At 42.5% G+C, this 8687-nt stretch overlaps 1 long non-coding RNA gene and 1 pseudogene across 1 annotated transcript; one reads left to right on the top strand and one right to left on the bottom strand.

The window, feature by feature from the left end:
* Positions 1 to 811: 811 nt before the first annotated feature.
* Positions 812 to 1152, bottom strand: LOC140586465 (uncharacterized). The gene is made up of 2 exons (XR_011988279.1): positions 1056 to 1152; positions 812 to 851 (listed from the first exon to the last, which is right to left on the bottom strand). It is a non-coding gene; the product is annotated as an uncharacterized lncRNA (long non-coding RNA).
* Positions 1153 to 5943: 4791 nt separating this feature from the next.
* LOC140586464 (general transcription factor II-I repeat domain-containing protein 2A-like) lies at positions 5944 to 8393 on the top strand (annotated as a pseudogene).
* Positions 8394 to 8687: the final 294 nt, after the last annotated feature.

Here is an 8687-nt window from a genome sequence, read left to right as displayed (position 1 = left end):
ATCACTGGGGCTGAGGTGGCCACGGTGGTTAAAGAGCTACGTGGTGGCCGGGCCCCAGGGGTGGACGAGATCCACCCGGAGTACCTGAAGGCTCTGGATGTTGTGGGGCTTTCGTGGCTGACATGCCTTCTCAACAGTGCATGGAGGTCAGGGACAGTGCCGCTGGATTGGCAGACCGGGGTGGTGGTTCCCTTATTTAAGAAGGGGGACTGGAGGGTGTGTTCCAACCAGAGGCGGAGTCAGACATTTTATACACCCGGGGCTTAGCCCCAAAGGGTAGTATGCATCTGGGATTGGGGGGGGGGGGGGTCGGGGTTAGAAATGACTGAAAAACATGCTGTGAAGTTGAAGATTTATTAGGCTGTGACTCTACTAACCTATCAGAAGCTTCTTAAGCTCAGAATGGAATCGTCTGGAGTTTTCTTATTAATTAAAGACACAATAAACTTAGTGTATATATACTCCTAAATTTGATGAAAGTGATAAAAAATAGACATCTCTCTCTCTCTTTATTCTGACATTTAACTAATTCAAAAGATATTTCAATATTTATTTATATAAAACAAAAAAGTTTACTCTAAATTGATGTTTAACAGTAAAAAAAATGTTTTTATGTTTTTTCCCTAAAGTGTATGTAAATATTTGGTTTCAACTGTGGATATACTGCTGTGTATTGAAATTCCTCTTTTTTTGCATAGAAATATATTGAACAACATACAAAGCATAATATATAAAATAACATTTACCTGAGTTTTTTTCTGTGAAAGAAGCCCCTTATGTCCATTGTTGTGTACACCAGTACATAACTGAAACCGATTTAGAGTGCTTTATTTAGCCGTGGAGGGTAACAACTGAAAATATGAAATAAACACACATGTAACCTAAGACTCTCTAAAAAAACAGCATTGTTGTTCGGCTTTTCATTTCGCCATTTCTTGATTCACTCGAAGAGCAAGTAACGTAATATGGGTCAAGTGATCAGTTTGATATCAATCTTTTGTCAGCGTCATATTTACATTAGCTATTTGTACAGTACGAATGATTTGCTTTGGTACCTGGTCAAACTTAAGCTCTCCTCTGTCTGCCTGTCTGCACTTCTCCTACAGCAAATTCGCAGGCAGCAGCTTCTCCCCCCTCGCTCACATGCGTAAGTGCTGTGCTCAGTCGCCTAGGGCCTGAGCTCGGATCATACCAAAATTATGGGGAATTTACGACTGTGCGCTATGTGCTTCGAATATTGTGTGTAGTTTTTGTTTTATACAGTTGTCAGTCAGGCATCTAACTATGAAATAAATTACACTCCAAAAGACCCTGGGCTTCTGAAACAACAACCCGGGCTTAAGCCCAGTAAGCCACCCCCCCGCTCCGCCAATGGTTCCAACTACAGGGGGATCACATTTCTCAGTCTCCCTGGGAATGTCTATGCCAGGGTACTGGAGAGGAGGGTGAGATGGATAGTCGATTCTCAGATTCAGAAGGAACAATGTGGTTTTTGTCCTGGCCGTGGAACACTGGACCAGCTTTATATCCTCGCAAGGGTACTGGAGGGGGCCTGGGAGTTTGCCTATCCAGTCTACATGTGTTTTGTGGAATTGGAAAAGGTTTACGACCGGCTACCCCGGGGTGCTCTGTGGGGGGTGCTTCGGGAGTATGGGGTCCGGGGTCCACTGTTGTGGGCCATTTGGTCCCTGTATGAATGGGGCAGAAGCTTAGTCCGCATTCCCAGTTATAAGTCGGACATGTTCCCAGTGCGGGTTGAGCTCCGCCAGGGCTGCCCTTTGTCATCTATCCTGTTTATAATATTTATTGACAGGATTTCTAGGTGCAGTCAGGGTGTTGAGGGTGTCCAGTTCGGTGGCCTCAGGATTGCCTCACTGCTATTTGCAGATGATGTCGTCTTGTTGGCTACATCTGCTGGGGACCTCCAACGTAGGGCTGGACAATAATTCGATATCAATATATATCGCGATATAATTTTTTTCGATAACGGTGATACGATTTTTAAACACATTTCCGATATTTCAATATACATTTGAATATTATATATATTCACCGGCTTTTAAAAATGTATCACAAGTGCTAAACAGCGCGTATTCAAATCGCATTCGCATAAGAACATAAGAACATAAGAAATTTACAAACGAGAGGAGGCCATTCGGCCCATCAATTCGGCATGGTAATTTGCTGAACAACGCAGCTGTGAAACGTGATCCAGGTAAAACTTTTTTAGACAGCATAAATAATATTGAAGCATTTGTTTTCAAGCAGACTGTTAAAAGCAAAAGCAACAAAGCATTTTAGACTTTGTAAAGAAACCATAGTAACCACGTGTATGATACTTTTCAGAGCTGCGTCAGAGGGAAATGACTCGTGAATTTAATTTTGACACTGGTTAGCTTTTTGTGAAAACGAACTACAGTACACCCCGCAGGTTTTTTGTGATTTTGTGAGTTTTCAATGTTGGAGAATATAATTAAAGGTTTGTATCAAGAAACGACGGTGGTTTTTATTGTATACTGGTAAATCTCTGCTGTTAGTTGGTGGTATGCCTTTTGTTAGCCAACATGTATGTCGGGGCCGGCTCTACGCTGGGGCAACGCCCACTTAAGCAAACGTCCTGCCCCCTTAAATCAAACTTTTAGAAGTTGAGGAAGAAAATAATAATTACCCACAAACTGAATATGGACAAGATTTACTACAGTAGCTGAAAAATCCACTGAAAAAGGCACAAACGAGATGATAAGTTTCACTTCTTGTTCGCTCTTTCCCTCCGCCTTCTGTTTGTGCGCGGGCTCACGCAGCACTCGGCAGATCCCCTACTCACCCTCCCCCCAGCTAAACATCCAATCACTGTTAGTATGCAAATTAGCCAGTTTCTCAGTAGGCAGGGCAAAGCGAAATGAGCTGCGTGATTGCGGAAGGTTTGGAGGAAACAGCAATCTCTCTCGTCAAAATCATAGTGACTAGTGAGATCATGGTTCGAATTATTTTTGTCTATTTGGGGGGGTCTTGATCGGGGGGTACTGTACCCCCCAGTACCCCCCGATCAAGACCCCCCCCAAATAGACAAAAATAGCAGTTTGGGGGGGGGGGTATTAACATTTTTCTTGTTGTTTTTTTTTTTTTTAAGAAAGAACCTCACCTTGTAGGAAAATTTTATGTAAAACGATTTTAGACACCCCTAGTGTGGATCGTACCATTTGAACCACCTTGGCGCTAGAAGCAGCTTAGCCAGTCGGTTACGTCATTCATTCTCATTGAGCGACTTGTTCGTTGTGATTTCAAGATTCTTTATTCGTCACATACATAGTTATAACAAGTACAACATGTAGTGAAATGAACCCTGACCGATCCTATTTTTCAGTTTTATATTTCAAGACTCGGTGAATTGATTTTTTCTTTTTCATAACTTAGCCTACCCTTTTTAGTTTTGGTAATATTGGCAATAGTGAAAAGTGTTTTGTTGGGTTCAAATATGTTTGATATAGGCCATCCAATTAAGGTAAATGTCTTGTTTTTAATCTGATGAGGAATATTTTATTTTATTTTTTGTTTTACTTTTCAGTTTTCCCCCTGAGGGATTGCCACCTTACTGTGGTCAGGGGCTTTGTGTGCCTCAGTGACCCTAAGAGCTACACCAGCAGAAGCTTAGCCTTCAGGTGGGACACCCAAGTTGGACAGGTCTTAGGGCAGAGGCCTGACAAAGTGCAATCCAATTACATGACAAAAACAGTTATCCAGAGCACCACCCCACCCCTTTCCCGCCTTTGTCGCCACCATATGCCCCCTTCACATTTCTGTCTGCCCCCTCATATATGCATGTCTAGAACCGGCCCCGATGTATGTACATATTTATAGCATGCCGATCGCGTCAAACAAATCGCGGCAATGCCAAAAACCCGTGCATGTACATTCTCAGTTATTAACGCACATAAATACATTTCAAGCACATGCTAATATATTGCTGCCATATTGGTTTTCGGTTATCTCGATCATCGGTTATCTCGACGCTTTTTGGCAACCCCCTAGGCCGGCGACATAACCGGTTCGACTGTATATGAATAATCAGCCTGTTCTAGTTTAAATGGAAATATATTATTGTTAATAAGCTGAGTCTGAGAGTTTTATTTATTTGATAGTTTATTTCACATTTCTTGTTTGTAAAGGCTAAATACAAATAAAAAGTGAACCTTTTTTTTTTTTGTACTGTTTTTATTTAAAAAAAAAATTATATAATTTTAATAGGAGGAGCCTGGAGGTATTATAGACTTTGCAAATTCAGTTTGCAGACAACCATTGTGCGTGTCCTCGGCAGTTTTTTCCTGAGGCTTTTTAATATTGTCCATATCGATATCGGAATTATATCGTATCGACCAAAATTAGGAAATATATCGTGATATAAATTTTTGCCATATCGTCCAGGCCTACTCCAACGTGCTCTGGGGCAGTTCGCAGCCGAGTGCGAAGCGGCGGGGATGAGGATTAGCACCTCCAAGTCCGAGACCATGGTTCTCAGCAGGAAACGGGTGGATTGCCCTCTTCAGGTCAGGGAAGATGTACTGCCTCAAGTGGAGGAGTTTAAGTATCTCGGGGTCTTGTTCATGAGTGAGGTGTTGGAAACTTTTTCCTTTGTCGAAGCAGAGACCAGGAGACGTTGGGATATCTTTCCGGCCGAAGTTCCTCTTTATTGAGAACTCGCCATGCGTCGCTGTAGTCATCCAAGTCTGACTAAAACTCAGCTCGGCAGAGTTTATACGTTTCAAGGGGGGAGGGATACACAGAGGTGGAGACCAACTAAACAAAGCATAGTATCTTCCAGGAATCAGCCTGGAAGTTCCCCAGCCCTGATTTCATCAGCATAACAGTGCCTTTCAAATGCCTCTCCAGGTGCTAATCTAATTAGCCTGATAGCATCACCCAGACCTTAACATTATCATAGCGATAAAGGCACAGCCTGGCCTTGAGATTAGCATTCACCTTTACTTTGGGCCCCTACCCAGTGATCAGGAAGTTCATAAAGATGAAATGTTAATGTCTCAGACACCTGGGCCCCCAGACTTGATCTTATTAGAATGTCACCATCTTTACCTCCAACTGCAAATCCAATGTGCCTATCTCTTTCATTTCATATACTGTTATGTTGGAAGCTAGATTGAACAATTTATAAATTTGTAATCCTACAGAGGGTAGGCGAGATCGGGAGCTGGATAGACGAATCGGAGCGGCGTCTACAGTTTTGCAGGCGCTTAACCGGTTCGTTGTGGCTAAGAAAGAACTGAGCCAAAAAACAAAGCTCTCGATCTATTGGTCCATCTTTGTTCCTACCCTCACCTATGGTCATGAGCTATGGGTAATGACCGAAAGAATGAGATCGCGAATACAGGCGGCCGAAATGAGGTTTCTCCGCAGGGTGTCTGGGAGCTCCCTTAGGGATAGGGTGAGAAGTTCGGATATCCGGGAGAGCCTCAGAGTAGAACCACTGCTCCTCCATGTCGAAAGGAGCCAGTTGAGGTGGTTTGGACATCTGGTGCGGATGCCTCCTGGACGACTACCTGCAGAGGTTTTCCGTGCATGTCCTACAGGGAGGAGGCCCCGGGGCAGACCCAGGACTCGCTGGAGGGATTATATCTCTCGGCTGGCCTGGGAACGCCTCGGTGTCCTCCCCGAGGAGCTGGTAGAGGTGGCTGGAGAGAGGGAGGTCTGGGTACCTCTTCTGAAGCTGCTACCCCCGCGACCCGAACCCCGGACAAGCGGAAGATGATGGATGGATGGATGGCTGGATGTTTGGTGGAGTCTTCAGCGCTAATATGCCCTGAGAAAAAAGATGTGTTTGCAAATGTGTCTCTCTCGAGGCGCACTGTAACGAGGCAGGTTGCAAAAGAAAACAGACATTTTAGTCATGTTTTCCTTGGCTCTGGATGAGAGCTGTGACGTCCATGATACAGCCCATTTACTTATCTTTGTTCGTGGATTAATGAAAGACTTTGAGCTGACGGAGGAACTGGCGGCTATGCGGCTAATGAAAAGGACTACAACGGGAAGTGATTTGTTCACAGAGGTAAATGCAGCCATGGACATGCTGGGACTAAAATGGGACAAACTAGTAGGTGTTACAACCGATGGCTGTCCAAATTTGACGGGGAAAAATGTTGGACTTTTGAGGCGGATGCAAGATAAAGTGACTGAAACTAACACAGAACAGAAATTGATATTTTTACATTGTATCATTCATCATGAGATGTTGTGAAATTCAGTGCTAAAAATTAGCCATGTTGTTGATGTTGTAACTAAAATAGTTAATTTCATCAGGGCAAGAGCACTGAATGACAGACATTTTGTTTCACTGTTAGAGGAGCATGAAAGTGAACATAGTGACATAGGCTACCAGACAGCTGTGAGATGGCTCAGCCTTGGCAAGGTGCTTAAAAGAGTATGGGACCTGAGAGCAGAGATTCAAGAGTTTTGTATAAAGAAAGACAAGTACATTCCAGAGCTCTCAGATACACACTGGATGGCAGATCTGGCCTTTGCTGTTGATGTGACTGCACTAATGAATGCACTAAATACCAAGCTGCAAGGCAAGGGCCTCTTTGCACACGAAATGTACAGCTTGATGACAACTTTCATGAGAAAGTTGAAGTTTCTTTCAAGTCAATTAGAGGGCAACATTCTCACTCACATGCCAACACTGAAAGAAGTCGATCACCTCCACAAGTATTCATCCATGTTAGGGGCATTGCATGGTGAGTAAGAAGATTTGAAGACTTCAAAAAAGTTGAGAGTGAAATGCACATGATATCTTCTCCCTTTATTTATAGTGTGGAAAATGCACCCAGTGATGTCCAGCTTGAACTCATTGATCTGCAGCAGGGGTGCCCAAACATTTTCCCTTAGTGGGCCAAAATGAAAATCTATCGGAGGACCGCGGGCCAAATGTAATATTTTACACAAAATACAAACACTAATAGTAAAGTAAAGTAGGCTACTTTTATTTATCAAACAGTTATCTAACCTTCCTTTCTGTGTAAATAACATTAAACAAAATATGACAAATAAGTCATATATAGGCATTTAGAGCACGTCTAAACTTTTGTAATCACATGTAGTGCAAAATGTCAAAGAGTGCATGTCCAACAGCAACACAACAACAGTAGCAACAATATAAGCAAAGACTCATGGGACTTTTTGTAAATTGTTAAAATATGACTATTTATGAAGTGTGGAAATGTACATATGTGCACAGATATACTCTACATTACCCTTATAGTTGCTTGTATTTCAATTTTAGTCTTAGATATTTCAAATGTAATCAAAGCACCATGAGTGAGGACTGTATAATATACAGTCGAACCCACTTATCTCGACCTCAGCTAACTCGCCAACCTTAAGTCGACGTTTTTGAAGTGGAACCGCTAAATTCCCTTATTGCAATAGCATTTCTCATCGGTTATGTCGATTCTTTTATGTCGCCGAACCCTAATATCTCGAGCACGAAAGAGGGCCAAAATCGCCACTTAACATCGGTTATCTCGATCCCTGTAACTAATCGCCGGCTTTTTAAAATGTATCACAAGTGCTAAACAGTGCGTATTCAAATCGCATTCGCATGGTAATTCGCTGAACAACGCAGGTGAAACGCGATCTAGGTAAATCCCCATCAAAGCCAAGCATATCTGCATGCGACAATGACAACGAAGATGAAGAAGATGCGGACGAAGATTTGGAACCAATTCCCTCTGCCGGTGAGGTGATAGAAATGCTACAAAAAATTTGACAGTATGGTTCTTTTGTAGGGGATGGACTGTTTTAGACAGCATAAATAATATCGAAGCATTTGTTTTCAAGCAGACTGTTAAAGGCAAAAAGCAACTAAGCATTTTAGACTTTGTAAAGAAACCATATTAACTGCGTGTACGATACATTTCAGAGCTGTCAGAGCGAAATGACTTGTGAATGTAATTTTGACACTGCAGATTTGCTTTTTGTAACAACGAATTACACCCCGCAGGTTTTTTTGTGATTTTGTGAGCGATCTTTGTGTTTGCAGTGTTGGATAATATAATTAAAAGTTTGTATCGAGAATCGACTGTGGTTTTTATTGTATACTGGTAAATCTCCGCTTTTAGTTGGTGCACATATGCCTTTTGTTGTTAGCCGACATGTGTGTGCATTTTTATAGCATGCCGATCGCGTCATCAAACAAATCACGGCAACGCCAAAAACCCGTGCATGTACATTCTAATTTATTAACGCACATAAATACATTTCAAGCATATCTTAATACAGTATATTGCCGCCATATTGGTTTTCGGTTATCTCGATCATCGGTTATCTCGACGCTTTTTGGCAACCCCCTAGTCCGGCGATATAACTGGGTTCGACTGTATATTAGTTAGGCCAACGTACACTAAAAAGTAAACGCACTGATAGCTACATTGGGATTCTTGCTTTAAGAATTTTTGAAACAAATTTTAGTACAGTATAATTTAAAATTTTAGATATTCATTGGCGGGCCAATCTAAATAGTACGGCGGGCCAACCTTGGCCCGCGGGCCCCACTTTGGGCACCCCTGATCTGCAGTCTGATAATCTACTGGCAGAGCATTTTAAGTCAGTATCACTGGTAGAGTTTTATTCCTCTCTCAAAGAGGAAATCTTCCCACACTTGAGGAGGCATGCTCAGGGGA

The sequence above is a fragment of the Paramormyrops kingsleyae genome, unplaced genomic scaffold (genome assembly GCF_048594095.1).
Source record: "Paramormyrops kingsleyae isolate MSU_618 unplaced genomic scaffold, PKINGS_0.4 ups66, whole genome shotgun sequence".
Taxonomy (NCBI): Eukaryota; Metazoa; Chordata; class Actinopteri; order Osteoglossiformes; family Mormyridae; genus Paramormyrops; species Paramormyrops kingsleyae.
This window is presented reverse-complemented; position numbering and strand designations above follow the sequence as displayed.